This window comes from Pinus tabuliformis, chromosome J (assembly GCF_031772625.1).
Source record: "Pinus tabuliformis cultivar Carrire ecotype Pingquan chromosome J, CPIR1, whole genome shotgun sequence".
NCBI classification, from domain to species: domain Eukaryota; kingdom Viridiplantae; phylum Streptophyta; class Pinopsida; order Pinales; family Pinaceae; genus Pinus; species Pinus tabuliformis.
Genome location: NC_142295.1, coordinates 151,481,786 through 151,506,887, shown reverse-complemented (window position 1 = coordinate 151,506,887; position 25,102 = coordinate 151,481,786).

The window sequence follows — 25,102 nt, the reverse complement described above, 5'->3', positions numbered from 1 at the left end:
GCTACATTCATTATCAAAGATAAAGTAGACATTTGGTGGGAAGATGTGAAGAATGTCAAAAGTATACATGAGGAAGATTTGACTTGGAGTTAGTTTGAGCGGCTATTCAAGATGAAGTATTTGTCAAAGAGATACTTTAATGATGGGGAAAAAGAATTCTATGAGCTACAGATGGGGTCTATGCCAAATGATGAGTACATAGCAAGTTCTTGGAGCTATTCAGGTATGTTCCTTACCTCAAGGAGGAGAAAGATTTAGAGATTCACCAATGGGTTACTAATGGAAATCAAAGAGAGGATTGAATTTGATGAGCCTAGATCATTAGAGGAGGCCATCTGGAAGCTAAATGATTGCTATGAACAATCAAAGCGCAGATATGAGACGAAGCTAGACTCAAAAAGGAATGCCAAGAACAAATGAAAATGGGACAAGAAATGAGTAAGATTACAAGATTCAGGTAATATGGAGAATGTTGCACCACCTAAGAGGTTCAATGCATCTGATAGAGGGCAGGGACGACAATTTGAGTAGCAGAACAAGGGTGCGGGCTGGAAGCCTATAGAGCGTTGGACTTGTGGAAAGGATCATTGCAAGAGAGATTGTCCATAGAATCAGGGTGGTAGGCCTCAGATATACAATGCATAGGATACACAAACTATTGGGGATGTTGGTCATAGCATTCCTTGTATCTATGCAGCATTGGATAACAAACAAGCAAACCATCAGACATCTATCATTGAGATGGACAGTAAGATTTTTGATCAAGTTATTTCTATTTTGATTGACCCTAGATCTAATTATAGAAATATTAGTCCTAACTTTGTGGATAAGTGTGGTCTGAGTAAGGAATTGCATGCAAATTCTTGGTTAGTGAAATTAGCTACAAGTACGAAGAAGCGAGTTCATCATTGGGTAAGAGATTGTGCATTTAATTTGAATGGTATGCTTACCACAACACATTTGAATGTATTACCGTTGGGATCATACAATATGTTGTTGGGAATGGATTGATTGTATCTTCATAGAACTAGGGTAGATTTTTATGACAAAGCCACTGAGTGTGTTGATGACAATGAGGAACCAAGAATCTTACAGGAAAAGAAGAAAGCCACATCAATTAGGATGGTGACAACCATGCAAGCAAAGCGTATTCATAGGAAAGGGTGTATTTTATTTGTAACACACATTTCTAGTGATAAAGGTAAGGAAGTTGAGGATTCAGATGTGTTGAGAAGGTACCCAGTTTTACAGTATTTTAAGGATGTATTTCCTGAGGAAATTTTATAGTTTCCACCTCACAAGGAGGTACACTTTTCTATTGAGTTAGTGCGAGGGGCAGCTCCAACATCGAAAGCACCTTACAGGATGATCACAACTGAGTTGGTAGAGTTAAAGTTGTAGTTGAAAGAAATCTTGGACAAGGGATACATTAGGCTAAGTGTATCACCATGGGGCGCACCGGTATTGTTTGTGAAGAAGAAAGATGGTACTATCAGATTATACATTGACTACAAGTAGTTGAATAAAGTAACCATCAAGAATAAGTATCTATTTTCGAGGATCGATGACTTGTTTGATCAATTGAAGGGAGCATCAATGTTGTCTAAGATTGACTTAAGATCGGGATATCATCAAGTACGCATCAAAGAGGAGGACAATTATAAGACATATTTCTAGACTAGGTATGGGCATTATGAGTTTTTTGTAGTGCCATTCAGTTTGACTAATGCTCCAACTACATTCATGTGCTTGACGAATAGTGTGTTGCATCTGTATTTGGATAATTTTGTTATTCTGTTCATTGATGACATATTGGTATATTCTAAACATGAGGAAGATCATGTCGAGCATTTAGAAGTAGTCTTGAGGTTGTTGAGAGAGCATAAATTGTATGCTAAGCTCAGCAAGTGTAGTTTCTTTCAGACTGAGGTACATTACTTGGGACATGTTGTCTCCAAGGAGGGCATTGAAATAGATCCAGAAAAGATAGGGGCCATCATGGAGTAGGTAGCTCCTAAGAATGTGGATGAGGTGAGATCTTTTATAGGGTTGGCTAGCTATTATATGAGGTTCATCATGAACTTCTCACAGATTTCTTATGCTATCACATCATTACAGACGAAAGGTAAGAAGTTCGAATGGACAGAGGAGTGTGAGGTTAGTTTTGAGTAGCTCAAGTAGTTGTTGACACATGCACCAGTGTTAAAGATTGTAGATCTGGACAAAAAGATTGTAGTGTGCATAGATGCTTGCAAGAAAGGACTTGGTGGATTCCTTATACAGAATGGCCAAATGGTATGATATGAGTCACAAAAACTAAATGAGAATGAGAAGAACTACCCAAAACATGATATTGAGTTAGCAACAATTATACGTGCATTGAAGATGTGGAGAAACTATCTTTTGGGTAGGAGGTTTACATTGATGAGTGTTCACAATGGTTTTCAGTATCTATTTGACCAACCGAATTTGAATGGTAGGTAGGCTCAGTGGTTGGCTATGATTAGTGAGTTTGATTTTGAGATTAACTATATAAAAGGAAAAGAGAACAGAGTGGCAGATGCTCTTAGCAGGTGGACATAGGTAAATCACTTAGTAGCTATGAGCTCTTACGGGACATTACTTACATGCTAGGATCTTGCAGGTAGGTCACCAAGATGTTAGGTACAAGTGATGGTACATGTACATGTATAGGTACAGGTTATGGTATAAGTGCAGGTGCACAGGATGTGGATTATTTCCTTACAACAGATGGATTGGTCAAATTTCATGGTGTTCCAAAGAAGATTGTGTCACGTAGGGATGTGAAGTTGACTTCCATGTTTTGGAAGGAGTTATATGTAGGTTTGGGCACAAAGTTGGTCTTCAGTACATATTATCATTCATAGACATATGGAGAAATAGAGAGGGTCAACAGGATATCAGAGGACATGTTGAGGATGTATGTGATGCATCAACAATGGAAGTGGGAGGAGTACCTTCCCATGGTTGAGTTCGCATACAACAATGGTTATTAGGAGTCATTGAGGATGAGTCATTTTGAATCATTGTATGGACAGATTTGTAAAAATCCCATAAGTTAGAGTGATCCAATGAACAGGGTGTTAATTGGACCATACATGTTGGTGAACATGGAACAGTAATGTTGGTAATCAAGAAAAATCTAAAGGCAACATGGGATAGGAATAAAATCTATACAGATCGGAACATGTTGTTCAAGGAGTTCCATGTTGGGGAATAGGTGTACTTGTGCATCAAAACAAAGAAGATATCCTTACACATTGGATCATGTGCCAAGCTAGTACTGCAGTTTTATGGGCCCTTCAGCATTATTGAGAGGATTGGACCAGTAGCCTATCGACTTATACTGCCTTTGACAATGAAATTCCATGATGTTTTCCATGTGTCATTGCTTAAGCAGTATGTTAGAGATGTTGATCATGTGATTGTCTGGTCTGTATTGTAGGTGGAACAAAATGGAGAATTCCAACCAGAGCCTCAGTGCATATTGCAGAAAAAGGTGCTCATGCTCTAGAACTAAGAAATCGAGCAAGTTAAAGTGCAATGGAAGCACTTTGGGCCCGATGAAGCTACATGGGATATGACGGATCAAAGGTGAGCTAGTTTTCCTGTTGAGACAAAGAAATTTTGGCATGGTGTTTTAGTATGGTGTTTTGGTATATGTCTTGGTATATGTATGGTGATTTTGGTATATGTACATATGTATATGGATGCAAATACTGCCGTGAGCTATCTTATAAATCTCCAATAAGTAGTATGGGTGTCATGTCATTATGATGTTATGTTTGTTATGTTTTCATGTTGGTTTGTTTCTCAACATGTTGATCATTATAAATACTACAACAAGCTAAGTTATAAATCTCCATTGGCAATATATTTTGCTTACAGTAATCTTGTGGTTACAGGTGTTGTTGAACACCAAGGATGGTGTTCCACCAAGGGGGAGGGTTTTGTAACAACCCTGGTGAAAATTCCATGTAATAAAAGTTAATAAAGGAAAAATAATAACAATGGTTGATGTGACACTTATTCCAAGTTGAATGTTGGGAAAGACATCCTAGTGTGGGTGTTCATTTGGTTATTAATGGCTAAGGAAATAGGCAAAGGTAATGGCTAAGGCTTTGGAAAGGCAAAATGACATTTTTGGCAAATTTATTTATGAAAATAATGGAAATTAGGAGAAATGGGAGGTGAAAGGTCAGAAGTTTTATGTGACGAGGAAAATTAAGGAAAATAATGGAAAAATGAAGAAAATAGAGGCCTCATTGATAAAATGTCTTCTGAGGATCAGTTGGTAACCTTTTGTCAGTTCATTTTTGTAGCCCTCTCATTATTCTCTCTCTCTCATACTCTTTGATACTTATATTTTTCTTGGAGCACTCTTGGAGGGTGTGGTATACTTCGATTTTGGGGCAATAAGGCAAAGGAAAAGTAGGAAAGTGCAAGAGGATATCGAGATCAACAACTAGATTGGATTTTTCTTGTAGGTACCAAGTTGCTTGTATGTTTTCCTCACTAGTTTTGGCATGAATGGAATATGCATGTGGTTTGTTGGTTGTGATTTTTCATGGGCATGGAGGATGGCTGAGATTGATAGTGGATTGCTTAGCCTTTCCATTTCCTAGATAGCCATGGTGATTGTGGATTTGTTTTCATTGTTTTTTTTTGTTGGTTCTCATGTTTCCTTAGCTTAGGTTGAGTTATTAATCCCAGAATCCCTGGTTGGAAAAATGCTCTAGAATACCTCTAACAACCTAGGTTGAGTTACTAGTCCTCGAAGCTTTGGTTGGATAAATTCTTTGGAAGCCCTTGGTGGGTTGAGTTACTAGTCCTGGAAGCCCTGGTTGGACAAATTCTCTAGAAGCCCGGTAAAATAAGTGGGTTGAGTTACTAGTCCTAGAAGCCTTCATTGGAAAAACACTTTGGAAGCCCTAGAAGGCTTGGATAAAGTCCAATTTGATAATGGTTTTGTGATGTCTGACCATGATGTGGAATCACTATTTGATGGGTTGAGGTGAATGGTCTTTGGTAACCCTCAATGAGTTTTGATTGATGTGTTCTATGATATCCCACAATAATGCTTGGAATATGGCACGAGGGTGAATGGATGAAGATATATTTGGCTCCGCCATTATACGGTTAGGTGGAACATGGAAGTCCCATCCTGGGTTTGGATTTTGCATCATCAATATGAGGGTACTTCTCCTTGTAAATCTATGAGTATTACACTAGCTTATATGTGGTTTATATGACTGCGATTTCATAAGTATTTCTACTGCTATTATGCTGATTATTTATATGTTTTATGATAGTATCTATGTATGGCTCTCATCATGGTTTTACTTGTAAATGAATGATCAATGCATCTATGACCTAATGGATGAAATGGAATTTGATGTGTTGAGGCATTAATGTTTCTTATCGATTCTCAGTTAAATATGAGACCCCTATGCTCAAAATTGTTATTTACATCTGTAGATTACATATTCGTGATATGTTCGATGAAATTCCTATCATGGCTAGTAGGGGTCCAGTCAAGGTCTCATTTAAGCGATTTCTTTTGCACTGTCATTTCCTTGTTAATTTACTATTCTGAAGGTATCATGCCATTCTAAGAAGTGACCTAGGTTCTCGCCCTAAAAATGTGGCTTAATTCCTAGGGACACTCACACAAAACTAACACAAAGAGTCCTTGAATGCTAGGAAAAAAGCCTGTGAGAGCATCTAGAAGTCCCTAGACACTGGCATGCCCATAGCATGAGAGCGTCAAGAGGTCTAGCTATCCAAAATCTTAGTGGGGCCTAAGGGCTGGTTGGCAAAAAGGTTGGATTGGTTCTTGAGGATCCTGATGCTGATGTTGAATGTCTATATTGTGTGTTTTTGTTGGTTCCACTTCTTTAATGTGACTTAGGAGTTTGAATCATATCATACTGGCCTCTCATCACATGTTTACCCTAGTTGGCCAGTTGCTTGGGTAGATGTGGGAGGAGGGTGTTACAGTAAAATAGATTTACTTTCATGTCACTAGAATAGATTTATTTTCATTTCAATATAGTAAGTTTACTTTCATGTCAATTATCATTTCAATTTCATAGATCAAATGATTACTTTCCATGTTTTGAATTTGAGACTTTTGGAAAAAAGGTGTGTGCATACTCATTTTAGACATTTTTTCATGAATAGGTTTGCCATGATTTCAATAGGTTAATTCACTCTTAATTGAAAGTTGATTCATAGCATATATTGTGCAAGTATAATTCGCAAGTTCACGAACCCCGAGTTTGAAAATTTAATGACAAATAATTTAACTAACAATTAAATTACCCAACACCTTACATACTTGAAAATTTGTTCCATTCAACATGGAGGCTTTGTCTACGAGGCTTTCATTTGAATTCTTGACTAAGGAAGAGACATATTCAGAAAGTTTGGAGCCTTTCTTCCTTTACCTTGCCATTTGTGTTCTAAGGATCTAGCTTCCTACAATTAGGCTGAGACTGAAAGAACTAGCTCTAATACCAATTATTAGAAATACTGCTGGGCGCGGGGGGGGCACGAATCAATAATTCCTTTTACAATTGTTATTTTACTAGTTAAGATCACTTAAATAGAACAAACAAATGAAAAATAACAAGATTAATAATTTTATTAATAAGATTGGTGAGCACTCTAATCCTCGTTACAATGAAGAAAGTACAATAATGGTTCAGGGCTCTAATCGTAGCCGAAGACACCAATCTTCAATCCACCAGGCTCCAACCTATATTTCTCCAAGCACTAACTTGGTCTTCTTGTGGACTCCAATCCTCTATGGCTCCAACCCTTTCGATTGGTTCAAGCTCCAACTTGGTCTTCCTGAGGACTCCAATCCTGTAGGGCTCTAACCCTCTACTTTAGATATTCAATGTGGGTTCAACCATTCTTCAAGGCTCACATTGTCTTCTGCAACAAGCCCTAACAATATCTTCATCTTCAACAATGCCCTCAAAATATCTCCAACACATTTAGCTCATCAATGACAACTTTATCAATTGCAGAAGGTGTCTCTAAGACTCTTCATGATACCTAAACCATGTTCTCCAATGCTACTCCATGAGGGCTTCAATCATGCATTAAGGCCTCAAAGGCTAGCTCCAAGATCAAATTCTATAGGTCTTCCAGATGTCTTCAATAATGCCTCAAGGGTTCAATACGTTTCCCCAAGAATTTTCAAAGATTTCAAGGATGGTATTCATGGATGTGAATAACATGTTTGGAAAAATGATTCTTTCTTCAAAGCCTACTTCTAAAGCTACTACAATAGATTCTTCAACAAGAGTCACAAGTCTGCATCAACTAGATGTTAATAAGTTTCTTCAACAATTTTATAAGTGTCTTCTATAATGCTCAATAATGCTTCAAGGAATGTATACAAGAAGTCTATCCAAAACTCTACTTGTAGCTTTCAAAAAATGGAGTTCCTCAAGGAGTGGTGTCAACAAGTACGTTATTCAAGAGGAGTGATAAGGTCAGCTTCTAGAGATAAAAATTCTGAATTTGTTGTTCTAATTTCCAAAAGTTGGAATGTTTGTAGGAGATTTCATAGAGGTCCAAAATTCGTTTACCTGTGTATTCTTCTCTAGAAGTTGTGGCTTGAGGGGAAGATATTTACTAGGCCTAATGACCCTCAAAAAAGTACTCACAATATGATGCTACAACAACCTTCCACTATAGCCCTGTAACAAAGATATGCCACACCAAAAAACTCGCTTAGATCAGTGTTATGCATCCTATTGGATTTTCCCTAAAATCAAGAAATATAGACCAAAATAAATTTCTTTTTCTTGAAATGTCTATGGAAAATTTCTCATAAAAAATCCACCCTTAAATAGAGATAACCTTCCTAAAAACAAGACTCAACTTCTTGCCTTCAAACTTCTTATTTCTCGCTTCTTTTTTTCTTGTGTCTACTATGTAGAATTCAATTAATTTGACTGAATTATTTTTCGAAAATGGGAGAACTCACCTTGTATATATAGTTGTTTGCCAACTGAAGGGACATGTTGATTGAAAAGGTTTGTGAGCGTACATAAATCTGCTTGCAGACTTTTTATTTCAACATCTGAAATTCAAAAACTAATTTCTCTAAATTGGAAGAGAGTTAGGGGGCAAATGGATACTCATTGGAAAACTACAAATTTCCTCTACAAGTTGATGTAGGTTTTATTTCAAGATGTGAATTCTAAAGATAATTTTTTTTTTTTTTCCTTTCTCATATGCATATTTTTTGTGACATCACTAAATTAATAATTCTTTCATGGAACAAGGGCATAATTTGAATTAGGGTTCTTATGGTTGGATTTATGATTTTCTAGGGTAATCTAGGGTTTCCAAAGTTAAGGCTTCAATGCAAGTGCTCTTATTATGGCATCTTGTAGTAAGAGCATATTTAGACATCAACTTAAGCTTTCATGTACATATGTATTTCAACATATGTTCTACGACATCTTCACATGGGCATATAGGGTATCCTAGATTGAATCATGCTAGGTCATAGGTTTAGAGTCAATATTTCTAGGGTTTCGTCGATGTGAATGTGAAGGTCTTCTTCATACGCTTAGGGTTCCATTCAAATAAGCTTCCATTCATGCAATGGCTTAGGGCTTCTTTGCACAAGCTAGGATTTCCATCATATTGAAATATAGAGAAGGTGCTAGCAATATACTTTCATGCACTTATGGTATAGGGTTATCCAAGGCATGCTCCAACTAGGGTTTTCCATCCAATAATGCTTAGTGTTTCATGCTATGGTTTGCTAGCCAACTTTCATTGATGAAACATCTAGGATTTAGGACAAGGTTTTCATCTTCAATGATGCTAGGTTTTTCTCTTTGGCACATAGGGTTTGCAATCAACCACAATGGGTTCATATTATTGACATAAATGAAAACTTTTTCCAAAAATCTCCCCCTTTGATATCAATGGAAAAAAGGGGCTATTCTTGATAATCATCAAGTGTTGCTCCCCCTATAATCATGCTTCTTCTTATTGATGTCATAATTCTTCTCTACAAGTGATAAATATGCTTCTGTTGGCTTGTTCTCCCCCTATCATGGTGCTTGTTATGCTCTTGAACTATGAGAAGTTCTACGATACCATAAATGCAAAGAAATATAACCTAGAACACAGAATAAAATAAGAAAAACAACAAGTATTTTATTATTCAGAAATAGATTCAATGTTCACTTGCCTCTTCGAGGAGGAAGCCTCCAGCAGAGTAGATCTTGATTACAATAAGACTTGATGATCATTCCTTTACTAACTAAGACTATTTATAGTTAACTGACATAAAAAACCCTAAATACTAGTGGTCCCTTGCATCACATGAGTTAACCATTTTATTTATTAATTATGGCCCATTTACAACTAACCGTGGTCCCTTTTCTCTAATGTGGGTCAACCACTAACAAATATTAATGCAAGTTTTATTTACTCTCTAAATAACTATGACTATGACTCAACCTATTGGCCTTATTACATAAATAAATGGGTTAGGGTTGGACCCTAACATGCCCTCCCTCGTCAAAAGCATCCTTGTCCTCAAGGCTAAATCTGTGGAAACTGCTGAAGAATAGTGATTGGTTCGCAAGTTGCAACTTCTGGAGATGTGTCTTTCCACTTGACGAGGACTTCCTTGATCGTGTGGTCACATAGATGTATTTCAAGTGTATCAAGGGCTTGTTCTAGTTGGATCCAGAATGAGCCTTCTATTGATGGTGATGGACCCACCAACATGTCAGGAGATCTCCCTGATAAGAAGTCCCAACTAGACCTTAGAATGTTTGGAATAGGAGTCCCAACAGTGGGTAGTACAGTATCGCCATGACTATGGTTGCGCGTAGAGGTAAGTAAGATTTCCTTGTTGGAAGAGAGGGTGTGACCTTACAGCAAGTCAGGGAAGGTCCATGAAAGGCTCTAACACACAAAAGTGGAGAAGAGTGTGCCCCTTAGAAGGTTGTGATATCAAGCAGCTTGAAAAGGGAACACACGAGATGAAAGACATCACGAGATGGAAAGCGGAATAGTCAATAATGCAAAGTGATGAGTTATACCAACAACACACTTCAATAAGATTCATACAAACACATATGGAATAGTCCACACATACATGTGTAAATTACAACTACATACATCATTAGAGTAACCAAGATAGCCAAACTACAATAAAAATTTATGCATGAAACATGTTGGCTTTTTTATATTAAAAGAGTGAAATATCCAATCATACATACAACCATGACAACCATTAGCCCCAATAGTGGAACGTTATAGTCATTGTTGCTTGCTCTGCCAAAGAGATGTACTTGCACTGCACTATGGAGAAGCCAAGGCTCGTTACAATACACTCCAAGCTTTCTCTAAGTTATACCTATCAGAAGCTTCGCTCCCAAAATCCTGTACAATGAATTATGAGGTTCTATTTATAGCAAAGGGTGGGGTGACCCTTGACATTCCCCTTTGTGACTCTTAACCTACCCTCATGACTCTTCAACTTACACATGACTATTTACATTCTACTATTGACACTTGGTCTTTCACTTTACAACACGTTTACAATACAGTATGCACATGTACCCATGTGAGAAAAAATGGGCTTGAGTAAGCCATTCAAGACATCACTGAGACTCGGATAGCTGTGGGAAGGCTAACTTGTTGACATCCTCTTGGTGATCGATGGTGGTGAAATGATGCCAAGCTTGGTAGTCTGCTATGGTGTATGCATACTTCATGGTGACATCCTTTTGAAAGTAAACCCTTGCCTCAATTACATCCAGGTACACTAATTTGGAACCTCTGTCCAATTCATCATATAGCATGTGCATCATGGTCTTGAGTGCAACCCGACCAATGACATACTGGTGCATATTGTCTGCTCTCATCTGCAAATATGCATTGGTGGCTATGCACATCAACTTTTCAAAGTACATGTATAGCTCCAATTAGACTTGGTTCTTTTCTTTTGCCTCGGTGAGTGTGCCAATGGATGGGATCGCATGTGTACTCACAATGACATACATGCTCCTGAACATTCGTGCATGTGAAGCTTGTAAGCTGGTGATGAGTTGTGGGAGTTCCTCATGGTTTCGGATTTCACTTTGGATGTGTGCCTTCAACTCCACTGCCTTTGGGTTCATCATCTTTGGCAAGTACAACAGGGCTCCCTTGTACCTCATTATCTATATATGCATGTGATCGACAAAAGTGTGTATGTCTATCAAGATGCATGCTCTTCTAGCACAGTGTTGCTACCAACCATTAAGTTGGACAACTGACTTATGCACAGTGATGAACTTGAAGTACATCTTCTACATGATTGTCTCAAGAGACAATACTTCATCAAGTATCACTTTCTTCAATTCCGGTTTGGTGGATGTTGTAGCTTTCTCTCCTCCCTGCTTGGCCACTTGTAATTCCTTAGCCATGCGATGATTCCCAACTATCAATAATCTCACACTTGAGCTAGTGGCCTCGGCATATGCCTTTGTAGCATCAACCAATGTAGCTTGATGTTTGTGCACATCGAACATGATCACTTGTTCCTAAAAAAACATAGAAGATACATGCACATCTGGAGTGGGCACTTTGCGTGACTGCACAACTCTATGTTGTAACATGTCAATGGATATGTTTTGCACATCTACTTCCAAATTGTCCCCAAGGATTTTAGTTTCTCCTTGATCACTTGGAACTTGCTCGGCTCCCGGATCTAGTGAAGTTGGTGGAGTGGCCTCTAGGTCCTTGGGCATGAGGTCTATGTCCTGATCTTGCTCTGGCTTAACCCCATCCATGTCCATCTACTCCAACATTTTTTCAATCTCCTGAGAAAATTTCTTCTCTTGCGACTTCTCACCCTATTTGCTATCTGCTAGCTGTGATGAGTCAATAACTTGTATTGGCACAATTTCATCAATGTGTGCACATTGTGCCTCCTTTTTTTCCTGTTCCTGCTACACTTCCTTCTCTCTTCTGCGCAACTCTTGTTCTTCCCTTAGTTGTTGCTTCACCTCCTGCAACTTCTTCTTTTCCTCCTCCATTTTTTGCTTCTCCCTCTGTCTTTGTGCAATCCTTCTATTACATTGTTTCTTCTTTGCCTCAATCTCCAAAGATTCTCTTAGTAAAAGTGGATCTCCCTTGAACTTGTAGCTTTTCTCCGCCTCTGCACTGTCAGAAACCTTTCTCTTGCCTTTGTCATGCATAGGTATGCTGCCCTCTACTGTTGCTGGTGTTACTTCTCTTTTAGATGTTATTTCCTTGTGCACTGTTAACCATTCTACAACCACTCTGACTGGTTCATTGAGCCTTAATGAGTTATAGCAGTATCTCCATGGGTCTTCCTTAGGACAATCACACACTGTGTCGATCCAAGGATGATACACTCTCATACAGTGGTCTTCTACTAAGCTAAATGGATCATATGGATTAAAACTTTTGGTGCTGAAGGTGAACCTCTTGAATTCTTCCATCTCGGCCTCAACATGCTTGAGATTCTTGATCTCATACAACCTATGTAGGTTTTAACCCCATACAGAAATTACCTGCATACAAATTCTAAAACACAGAAAATAAATAATGCAAGAGTAGAACACATAAAACACATATACACAAATATTTTCCCCTGGATCCCAAAACTGGGACTACCAGCTTGGATTTTCATTATATTCCTTTCAATGTTACAATACATAGTTATACATACCGAAGCATCCAATACCATGGACCGAAAACCATCGCGTCCAAAAAAACATGTGTGAAAATCATGCACAAAACCATAGGTGGGTATGCCCAACCTAACATAGGGTCCAAAACCAAAATTTTCTGGGGCGCTACCCCGGACCCCATAAAGTGGGGTTACGGGTGCCCCTCAAACCCCCTATTAACTACGTGGAAAGAATATAACACAACCCAACATTCTCCCACTTGTTTTTTTCTTTCCAAAGGGGAGCACAAGAGAGCTTAGTCATTTTCCCAGCCCTGAAATGCCCATTGTCTCTCTACACCAAGAGAACTTCTCAGAGCTCATAGATTTTGTCAATGCATCTGCAGTATTCTTCAAAGTGTACACCTTTACCAGCAACACCTTTTTGTCTTCTATCATATCCCTCACAAAGTGATACTGAACATCAATGTGCTTTGTCTTTGAATGATATGCAGGGTTCTTTGCCAAGAAATTTGCACTTTGGCTGTCACAGTCTATCCTTATAGCATCCTGTACTAACCCCATACTTGAACACAATCTCTACAACCAAACTTCTTCCTTGCTTGCATGAGTGGTTGCCATGTATTCTGCCTCTGTAGTTGATAGTGCCACTATAGATTGTTTCTTACTCATCCAACCGACTGCACCTTCAAATAGGCTAAACACATACCCACTTGTAGATCTTCTTTGCTCCAGATCTCTAGCCCAGTCTACATCAACAAAGCCACGGATATCCAACACTCTGTCCAATCCTGGTCTTCCTTGGTAGCACAGACCATAATCACTAGTGCCACACAAATACCTGAAAACCCGCTTCACTGCTATCCAATGCTCCTTTTTTGGTTTTGACATGAACCTGCTCAATACTCCCACTGCATGTGCAATGTCTGCTCTAGTACAAACCATTGCATACATCAGGCTACTGACTGCACTTGCATATGGAACACGGGACATGTCCTCTTCCTCTTCTTGTGTCTTGGGACATTGTACAGCAGATAAGCTCACACCTACAGGAATAGGAACCTTCACCGGTTTACTATCCTACATATTAAACCTTTGCAGTATTGTCTTGACATACTTCCTCTATTTTAACCAGAGCTTCCTCTTTGCCAGATCTCTTTTAATTTCCATGCCCAAAATATAGTTTGCATCACCAAGATCTTTCATGTCGAATTTGGAGGACAATTGGGTCTTCAAATCCTGGATAATTTCTTTGTCATTTCCAACCAGCAACATATCATCCACATACAAGACCAGATAAATAACACGGTCACCAATTAATTTAAAATACACACAGTGATCTGCTTTGCTTCTGGTGAAGCCAAGTCCCTGTATAAATGTATCAAATTTCTGATACCACATCCTTGGTCACTATTTTAATCCATACAAAGACTTCTTTAACTTGCATACCAGTTCTTTCTTACCCTTCACTGCAAAGCCTTCAAGTTGCTTCATGTAGATTTCCTCTTCCAGATCCCCATGAAGAAATGTTGTCTTCACATCCATTTGTTCTACCTCAAAATCAAAAGCAACAGCAATAGATAAAAGTAATCTAATAGAAGTTACCTTGGCAACAGGAGAAAAAATATCACCAAAATCAATTCCCGACACCTGGGAATAACCTTTTGCTACCAACCGAGCTTTGTATTTCTCCACTTTTCCTTCTGCATTTGTCTTCTTTTTCAACACCCATTTGCTACCAATGGGTTTCCTTCCAGCTAGCAACTCCACCAGATCCCAAGCCTCATTTTTGTGCAAAGATGCCATTTCATCAACCATGGCCTCTTTCTAGAGATTTCCATCCTCTGAATCTACTGCTTCCTTCACAGTTTTGGGATCATCATCAGTAATAGATAAAGAAAAATTTGAATAGAAAGCAGATGGACTATACCTTTCAGGTTGCCTTCTTTCTCGAACTAATATTCTCATAGCCGGAGTTTGTGGCTCTTCATCTTCTGATTCCTCCTCTACTGAAGAGTCTGATTCTTCCTCCTTTAGCTCAAACTCTATCTTTTCAGGTTCCTTTCGTTGGACTTCATGTTTAATAATATCTTTCACCTCTCTAAACACCACTTCTCGGCTGTACACAACCTTCCATGTGATTGGGTTCCAAAGCTTATAACCCTTTAAACCATCCTTATATCCAATAAAGATGCACTTTTCAGATTTACTATCCAACTTGGTTCGTTTCTCCTTTGGAACATGTACATATGCATCACAACCAAATACCCTCAGATGTGAAAGAGAGGGTTTCTTACCAGTCCATACCTCTTGTGGAGTCTTATCCTCCAATGCTGATGAAGGTGACCTATTGACTAGGTAACATGCAATATCCACCGCCTCTACCCATAATTCTTGTCCTAACCTGGCACCACTGAGCATGCTTCTTGCCCTTTCCATCAATGTCTTATTCACTCTTTCTGCAACTCCATTTTCCTAAGGTGTATATGAAGTAGTCTTCTGTCGTGCTATACCACACCTCTTACATAATTCTTCAAATCCCTTACTGCAAAACTCTCCACCGTTATATGTCCTCAGCACCTTTATCTTCTTCTCTGTCTGGTTTTCCATCAGAGCCTTAAATTCTTTAAACCTATCAAAGACTTCAGATTTCTTCTTAAGGAAATATATCCATGTATTCCTTGAGAAGTCATCTATAAATGATACATAGTACACAGACTTATCCAGTGATGGAACCTTCACAAGTCCAAACACATCACTACACACAAGTTCTAATATCTGTTTCGCCCTCTTACTACCAGAGGGGAAACTCACCCGATTCTGATTCCCATATACACAATTTTCACAGAAATCAAAATCTAGAGATCTATTACTCATAACTTCTACCATACCCTTTGTCACACGGAATTGGTCAAGGGTGCGGACACAGCTGACCTTCCTAGAAGTCTAAGACATTCTAATGACAAACAAGACAAAATGGAGTGATCTTTCTCTAAATACACCTTTTACAACATGAAAACTACAAGTGTTTAGGCTTACCTTATTCCAAAACGCTGTTGTTGAAGTCCGTTCTTGACGATCCGGATGAGCTCCTCCTTCAAGTCAATTCCTGCAACCACAAACAATCAAACAATTACCAAGCACTTGCATTTCATATAATAAAACATATATTCAACATGCAGACCAAGGAACACATGAAATAACTCATTAACACAAGCTATTGAGAAAAATAAACCAGTTTGTATTAATAACGAAACAAAGAAACTCTTACAACCTGGCCTTGGTGTTGTGCAAGTTCCTCCCAGGGTCCATCAAGGGTTTTCCTCTACTTTGACAAAGCTCACCCTCTCCCAAGTAGAATCAAGTGAAGACAATCTCTCCTCACAAAGGCTCTAATGGAAGACCTAAATCCTGCAGCATTTACCCAAAGAAAATGTATAGCTCCAACCTCTCTCCTCTGGCTCAATGCCTTTATTTATAGTGCTGTAAAGAGGTTATTCAGGTCCACTATCAATGGGATCATCCCCCTCTTTGGGTGGGATAGCTCCCTTATTGATGGGATAAGTTCCCCTTAATAGAGATACATGAACCAACTGGAGGCGCATCCATTTCATCAAACCGACCTCTAGAATGTTCTAGAAGTAACCACAAGTAACTTTTTCAAGATAAAACTCGCGCATTTTGCCTTTTACAGAGGGACGCACCTGTCCCTTAACATACAGAGCGTCCATGGACGCAGATTTTGTGAACATGGTCAGCGTCCCCGCAGGTAAGGCTAGAGAGAACCTGCGACCCCAGAGATAAACATAGTTTTTACAAGACTTTCTCTCTTCTTTGAGTTTGAGATGGATAACAGAGGCATGAGACTTGCCTAAGAGGGTAGCATGACTGTTGATTTGAGCCATACTAACTGTAAGTAGTCAAGGTGACATTTTTTAGTGTAACAGATTGCCCCCTAAAGTGCGAAGCCTGGAATAGATAGGGTTTTGTAATTCTAGGAAGGGTGAAGCGCTTTATCATTTCAAGGATTGTCTTGTGGATGGCCTGGTTGGAACCTGCAATTTTCAACACAAAATACATGGATAAGATTATATCATCACTGAGGTAGGCATTCCCATACTCAGATTCAAAACTTTAACTAATGGACTAACTATTCTGATACAGGAATGATCTTGCAGTACATCATTTTTATAGACTTTTGTAGACACAGTATGGACGCAGCCATCTGTTTATGATTAGTCTACATAGATAATGAATACAAAACTCCTCGCAGCCTGGATGGTAGAAACTAGATCCAGGGTCTTCACTTCTACTTCCCGAATTGGTACGATTCTAGCCATGTGATTAAATGATTCGATGTCGAACATGTTAGAAACCACTTGATTACCAGTCAATGATGTAAACTGTTAACAAGCGTGAGAGAAACCACCAGTAATGTCAATGGTTCTCAAAGTACCAAGCACAACCCGTGAAATGTGAATAGATGTTTTGATGTCGAACACTTCACGGAATCCTTTGATCGAAAGTCAATGATGTAAACTGACGTCAAAGGCGAGAAACCTGCCATTGATGCATGCAGACTTCAAGGTACTGTCGATTCCTAAGTCATCTTTCTAGATAATGTGTCGATGTCGATAGAAAGCGACCCGTTGCAGGCAAGCCCGCAACACGAAATCATTGTTCAAGTTGAAGAAATGTTGCTGTAAGGACTGACTCAGGGATGGTCAAATGGATGACAAGTATTTTGCAGATGAAAGTTTTGCTTGCAGACCTCTTGAACACATAACGACACAACAGATGGCTTGGTGACGAATAACTCAAAGTTAATCCCCGGAACCCGGTTAAAGACTTTCAAAGTGATTTGGTCAACTGTGAGGTAAAAGATTTCCCAACCCAGGTGAATAAAAAGTGTCGTGTTCAAGAGCGGTAATAAAGTTTTTTTTGAGACAAAAGGTGACAAACAGGTTCATTCTTCTCTCTTTTCCCCCACCATTTCTGGCAAGTACCTCTTTATTTTTAACAAGCTTGAGGAGGATAACATATGCTTGATTATAAGCTCATCCTTCGGACGAGTCCAACCTAGTTTAAATTCGAACCCTAGGAAGGAGTGGTTCGTTCCTGTTTGTAATTGAACAGGTCCTCTACTGTAAAAGTTTAACGAGCCCAGTATAGGAGAAACTCGGCGTTTTTCAATTTTTAGAGAGTCTGAAAAAACTAAAGGAGACTCCACGTTGAACTTTTTCGTATATTTGTGTCCCTCAAGCCCGAAAAAGTATAAAATAATACCTGGGGGAACCGCTTGATCTTGCGACCAAGGAGTACTTTCATAATAGTGTCGTTGACCTGAAAAGTAAAAAGCGATCAAGGACACGTCGTTTTATTTCCTTATCGAGTTCGAAACGACAAAAACCCGGCAATCTTTTCCTGATTTTGCGGTCAGAAAAGAGCTAAAAGGGGACCGTCTTTTAATTCCGTTTTAACGAGTGAAAAAGAAACACTCGGCGATCTTTTCATGTTTTAGGAGTCAGAAAAGGGCTTAAAAGATGACTCTGATATTTTTGTTTGTGAAAAAATTACAATTTCCCTCGAAATCCCTTTGTCCTGCACAAAAGCAACACATTACTCATACCTGTTTAAAATAGGCAAAAATACATTCAAAAACATCTTTTCATGGTAAAAAATGAACTAATTCATCCAAAAAACCTATAAAAAGACCTTTTACCATGTCATTTTTACCGTTTCACTGTTGAGGTTGAAAAAGGAGCTTTTGACAAGAAACTTCCCGTGGTCGCTGCGGAAAATCTGACCGTCGGAATCGAACGCCGTCTCATCCAGGTATTTTACACATCCTACTCTGCATTTCTATCCGTTTAGAATTAATTTTTAGGTCTTAGTTTCATTTTTTGGGGGGGTTTTGGTTTTGGAATGCGCCTCTCGGCGGACGCAGGTGCCCTTCGGGTGACCTGCGTCCCCCGACTTTTTCTCATACGGGAAAACGGTCGGAAGACGCAGCCCGCCTTCAGGCCAGCTGCGTCCGGGCGCCCTGTGCTACAAAGCCGGGGTGCGTCTTCCGAGAAACGCGCATTTCAAAACCCCAACTCTCTCAAAAAACCACCAAAAATTCCAAATCAATTTCTAATTGCTATTTTTGATATGCAGGGCATTAATCATGTTAGACTGGAGAGAAAGAGAGCATGTAGAGGAAGATGAAGCTGCAATAAATCATCAACCTTCCCTGGATGCCCTAAGAGCATGCGGATTATACAAATATTGGACCATACCGGGCATGAGGGGCCAGGTAAGATTCTTGGAATGGCTGGTTGAGCGATGGAACGTTCAAGAACAATGCTTTTACATAGGAGGGCACCAGCTCGAGATAGAGCCCTCGGATGTATACTTTCTCACTGGCTTGCCAAACAGAGGTGAGCAACTCAGTCTTGCGGGGACTAGGCCGGGTGGCCAATCCCTTGATAGTCTCCGCGAGGATTGGTGCACACGTGGGGCTCACCATTCAAAAGGCATAGAGATAAAACACATCACTCTACCGGAACTCAAAGTCATAGCGTTCACGGTTACCAGAATTTGCGGCGCGGCCGCTTTACACATTGCTTCCGGATCCCAAATGCGGATGGCAATTGACTGTTACCAAGGCACCATTTTCAACTGGTGTGAAGCTGTGTCGGCTCATATGAAGAGCCAACTGACCAAGGCAAAGAACGGACGACTAAAGACTTTTGGATATGGGCCTATAGTCGTGAGCTTTGCCTTGGAGAGAATTCCAATGCTGATCCCTCAGCAACTCACTGTTGATATCTTGGGTCCTCGGCAGCCAAAGCTGATACGATGGGTTGCGGTGATGGCCCGGCATCCTGACGAGGGCGCGACAGTAGTTCGATTCTCAGATAGTTATTTTGACTGGTTAGAGGGCCAGCTTTTTGTGATACAGGACTTTCCGTATGCCGGAATGGATTTCAGAGGTGATCCGGACATGGTTCTTCCACAGGGAGAACAATGGGACGACAGAGGTACTTTTATTTTCACAAGTTTCCTAATTATGTATTTTTTGTATTTTTTATATATATCGTCTCAAAACTAATAGTAAAACTTTTTCAAAATGCAGATGTTGGTCCACAGCGTCCAGCCAACCTCCGGCCTTATGATAGACTACATCCAGCTGCACCGGTACCGGCCCACAGGACGCGACAGCAGAAGTACTAGCTGAGTTGGAGCATGATCTAGAGCGTCTCACGGCAGATATACCTGAGACTACTATGGACGACATTCCTATCAGGCTTCAGCGCTTCGTAGTCGCGGTCCCTGGACCGTTTAGGAGATTTTTGCGTAAGGTAGCCCGCGCAGTGGTGTCGTACAGAGAGCACCACCAGTGATTGACTAGTCACTTTTGTAGTCACATGTGACATTTTGACTTTTTGTACTATCATTTTGCCGATCATAAGGTGTTTTCAACCTATGATCGAAGACGATGTATATATTTTTTGACACACTTCTATCTATATATATCACTATTACCGGCTTATCTTGTTTAACATATGATGAAATGTTTTTAAATTTACTTGCATGATCATTATAAATGTCTGTCCAACACTCGAGAAGCAATTGCATCTGCTAATGTATTCAAAGACCTTGGAATATGTTGATATTCAATGTAATCAAATTCACGTTCCAAGAGACGCACTCTCAAAAACAACCTTAATAACACAGGATTTCTAATGGCATAAACTCTATTAAGCTGTAATACAACAAGTTCAGAATCTAACCTCACTATCAAACGTCGAATTCCAAATGAAATAGATTCGGATAATAATTCAACCACTGCACTGTATTCTGCAATGTTATTCGTTGTTTGACCGAGGCTTACCCCATGCATAGAAACTAACTCGTCAGAGGGCGAATAGATAACCCAAGCTGCGGAAGAGATATTCCGTGTATTACGACAAGCACCATCAGCAAATCCAATGTATGTTTGGAGAGGCGTCGACATCTACAATATCAAGAGTAAAACCAAGATAAGCCAGAATAATGACGAAAAACCACACTCGCTAAGCTAAGCACACTGACTAAACTAACACACTTGCTAGCTAGAAAGGAAATCTAACCTATCTAAAAATTTCTCCATACCCATCATTTTAAGCATAATACCTCTTTAGGTAAAGTCCATTTCTGGGTTTACCCAAAGAGTCCCCATCAAAATCAACTAACTCATAAGCCCCTTTTGCTAGCTTTCGCTTTACAATGTAGGGCCCATGCCACATGGGAACGAATTTTCCGGCACCTAGCTTATCGTTAGCTTGATCATATAATAGTACTAGGTCTCCTTCCGAAAAACTTCGAGGGGTTACATTTTTATCGTACTGAGCTTTCATTCGTTTCGCGTGAGTCTCGATAGCTAAAGTAGCGTCACGTCGAGTCTCATCTAATTTAGCCAAGTATAATAACCGTTTCTCCTCTTCGGAAGTAGCTGGAAGTAATTCGACAGCCATTTGAAGTGATGGGATTTCGCATTCAATAGGTAACACAGCTTCTAAGCCATAAACTAGCTGGAAAGGGGTGAAACCTGTTGAATTTTTCACTGAAGTTCGATATGCCCATAGCGCCGAAAATAACATGTTATGCCAATTCGTTCGATGGATACCAATGATCCGTCGAATCATGATGACTAGAACTTTGTTGATTGACTCAACCAAACCGTTGGCTTGCGGATAATAAGGAGTAGAGCTATCGTGGCGCAAACCAAGCTGGCTTGTAAGCTCAGTCATCATGACGTTTCGAAAATGGCTCCCATGGTCAGTAATGATTGCTTGTGGGACACCAAACCTAGTTATGATATGATTGAATACGAAAACTGCAGCTGTCTTGCCGCTTGCGTCGAATGTAGGCATCGCCTCGGCCCATTTTGTAAAATAATCAACCGCAAGGATGATATACGCATGCCCCCCGGCCGAGTGAGGGTTACAAGTAATAAAGTCAATGCCCCATTTGGCGAATGGACCAGCGGCAATTATAGGGTGGAGAGGAGCAGGTGGAGCGCGCATCTTTCGATCAAACACTTGACAGTTGTGGCATTTTCTGACGGCAAGGATACAATCTTTAAACATAGACGGCCAGAAATAGCCAGCGCGCAACACCTTCTGAGCTGTGGCATACCCAGACATATGACCGCCACATGCTCCAGAGTGACAATCATTCAAAACTCTCTCAGCCTCTTCGTGAGTTAAACAACGTCGAAAAACTAAGTCTGCCCCCCGGCGATAAAGTGTATCTCCAATAATTCTGTATTGCTGGGATCGAAACCGAATTTTTCGACGGTCTTCCTTGGAAGCTTCAGGCCGAAAGGTTTGGGTTTGGAGATAGATGATTATATCCCCATACCACGGATCTAAAGTGCTAATAAGAAACAAAGATTCGTCCGCAATGGACTCCTCTGCCACAGTCTCTGTGTCAGCACTCGGGAAATCACACATCAATTCCGCAAAAACTAAAGATTTCTTAGACTTGGACTTCTCGAACTCCAAGTCGAACTCTTGCAGGATAACAATCCATTTAGAGTACTTGCCCCCTAGCAGTTGTTTTGTCAAAATATAAATCATAGGGTTGCAATCCGAAATAACCGTAGTTTTGCGAAGAAGAATGTAGTGACGAAAACGCTGGACAGCTTGAACGGCTGCCAGGGCCAATTTCTCCACATGCGAATATTTTAACTCAGTGGGATTTAAGGTTCTACTAAGATAATATATCACATGCTCTGCTTGAATTCATCTTCTTGAACTAACACCATTCCAATGGTGGAATGCGAAGCTGCGAGGTATAAGAAGTAGTCCTGGTTGTAGTTGGGAGGATGCAATAACGGTGCATGGGTCAACGCGTGTTTAAGTGCATCAAAAGATTGTTGGGCAATCTCGTCCCAAAAGAATTGTGCGTTCTGTTTCAACAACCGTGTAAAACCTTTAGTGACCTCGGCGTAGTTTGGGATGAATCGGCGTAAAAAGTTCGCTTTCCCTTGCAAACTTTGGAGTTGGCGCAAACTCGAAGGAGGAGGCAATTTGATGATAGCCTCGACTTTCGAGGGATCGACGCGAATGCCGGCTTTTGAAACAACAAATCCCAGCAATCGACCTGTTTCTATACAGAAAACACACTTGTGGGGATTCAACCGAATTCGATAATGCCTACACCTCATAAAGATTGCTCGTAGGTGGACAAGGTGATCAGCTCGATGTAAAGAATGAGCAGGCAAATCATCGAGATAGGGTTGCACAATGTGCTTGATATCATGAAATGCATAAGACATCGCCCGTTGAAAAGTGGCCCCGGCATTCTTAAGCCCAAAAGGTAACTTGCAATAAGCAAATGTCCCCCATGGACAAATGAATGCCGTTTTTGGTTGGTCGGCAGGTAGAATATTGATTTGATTATAGCCTGAGAAACCATCCATGAAGGAAAACATCTCACTTCCGGCACAATCATCAATAATTTGATCGATATAAGGCGTAGGATAGTTGTCTTTTGGACAAGCTCGATTTATATCCCTATAGTCGATACAGATTCTTATTGTTCCTTGTTTTTTATTGACGGGAACAATATTCGATACCCAATCCGTTAACGGGATCGGATAAATGAAACCTGCTTTCAACAGCTTTTCGACTTCTGCTTTAATCGCAGCCGCTTTTCGAGGGTGAATCTGACGCAACCGTTGCCGAATGGGTTTAGCATCCGGGTAGGTCTTTATTTCATGAATAACAATGGCAGGATCAATTCCCGGCATTTCCTCGTAAGACCAGGCAAACACGTCGCGGAATTCTTGGAATAGGGCCTTGTAAGTTTGGATTTCTTCTTCAGTACATGCGGCACCTATATGAATGTTCTCCTCGATTCCGGGCTTCACTGAAATATCAATGGGAATAGTACGAGAAATATTCCCTAAATTCAGCTCTGAATCAGAATGTTTCGTTGGATCCTGAGCGTCTTTGACATATTCAGCGGTAAAGATAGATGAAAAATCATTTTCAAATGCATCGCCCTTAGGTAAAAACGAAGATCTGTGATGGAGATCTTCCCATGGTAGATCATCTACACTTAGGATTTCGCGAAGTTGTTCGTCAGATGACACTTCTTCGGGAAACGTTATCCGTTCTAAGGGTGAGGTGAAAAGTGACTCTTCACTGACCACATTCATTTGGTCAGTTTCGGTTGAATGAAAATCAGTAAAAGACATAAGAGCTTCATAAGCAATCTCATACGGACTCAACGGCATAACATCACCGAAGTGATCTAGCTCAGAGTCAGATGGAACATACCAAGGATCATCATAAATAATGTTTTCTGACGTGATCATATGAATCGTTGCAAACGAAGGGTCTGCGTTGAGTGGAGGGAGAGGAAAAGTTCCCAGTAAACCGGAATCCTTAACTAAACCTACACCAATGTCCCTATAAGGGATTGTCGTTTTACCAACATGCTGGATAGTTTCTGAAGAGGTTGGGTCGGATGAAAAGTATGTCAGCTGATCAATAGTCACGATCTTACCGTTATGTGGAAACTTAATGACTCTGAAGACCGATGAAACGACCGCTGTCATAGCATATGACCAACTTCGACCCAAAAGAAGGTTGTAGTCTAGAGGGGCATCAACCACTTCCACATCCAGACTAACGGTTTTACCTTCGACCCCTATAGGCAATTCTTGTAGAATACCAAACGGACGGAACCCACGGCCATCAAAGGCCTTAAGGATGGTGGGGGATTGGTTCAATGAAGGAGAACCAAGCGATCTCCAACATTGAATCGACATAATACACGTAGAAGCTCCCTCATCAATCACAGTCCGATGAATAGGCCTGTTTTTGACTATCACTGGGATTTGGAAAGCCATTTGATGGGGGAGACGCGGTGTACTATTTTCTAGATCAAAGATCATTAGGTTCGGGTCCTGAACATCGACAGCTCCGATAGCCGACAAAAGCAATTTTCGTTGCGCTGGACATGATTGCAGCACTTCGAGTGCCGACATTGCTGAAGGTGAAACAGCTAAGTCCTCAACAATGTTGTAATTCTGGGCTGCCCTCGCATGTGGATTGAAAGCAGATCTGTAGTGGATCAGAACCAGGAGTTGAGGTTGATGGGTTAGAGTGAGAAGATTCTGCTTCCTTACCATCAACAGGAGCCTTACTACCATAATCTTGCGATCGAGTCGCAATCCTGACATGAGACATCATCAAAATGGGTTCTTCACTGGCATTCGAAGAAGAACCTATCATCTTATTCTTCTGCTCTGGAAATGGATTTTTTAACACAGCAGGAGTGGGAGAACCTTTGACTATTTTCACTACCTCGGCCCGATGAGGGCAATCTCTCGTAAAATGATCTTCT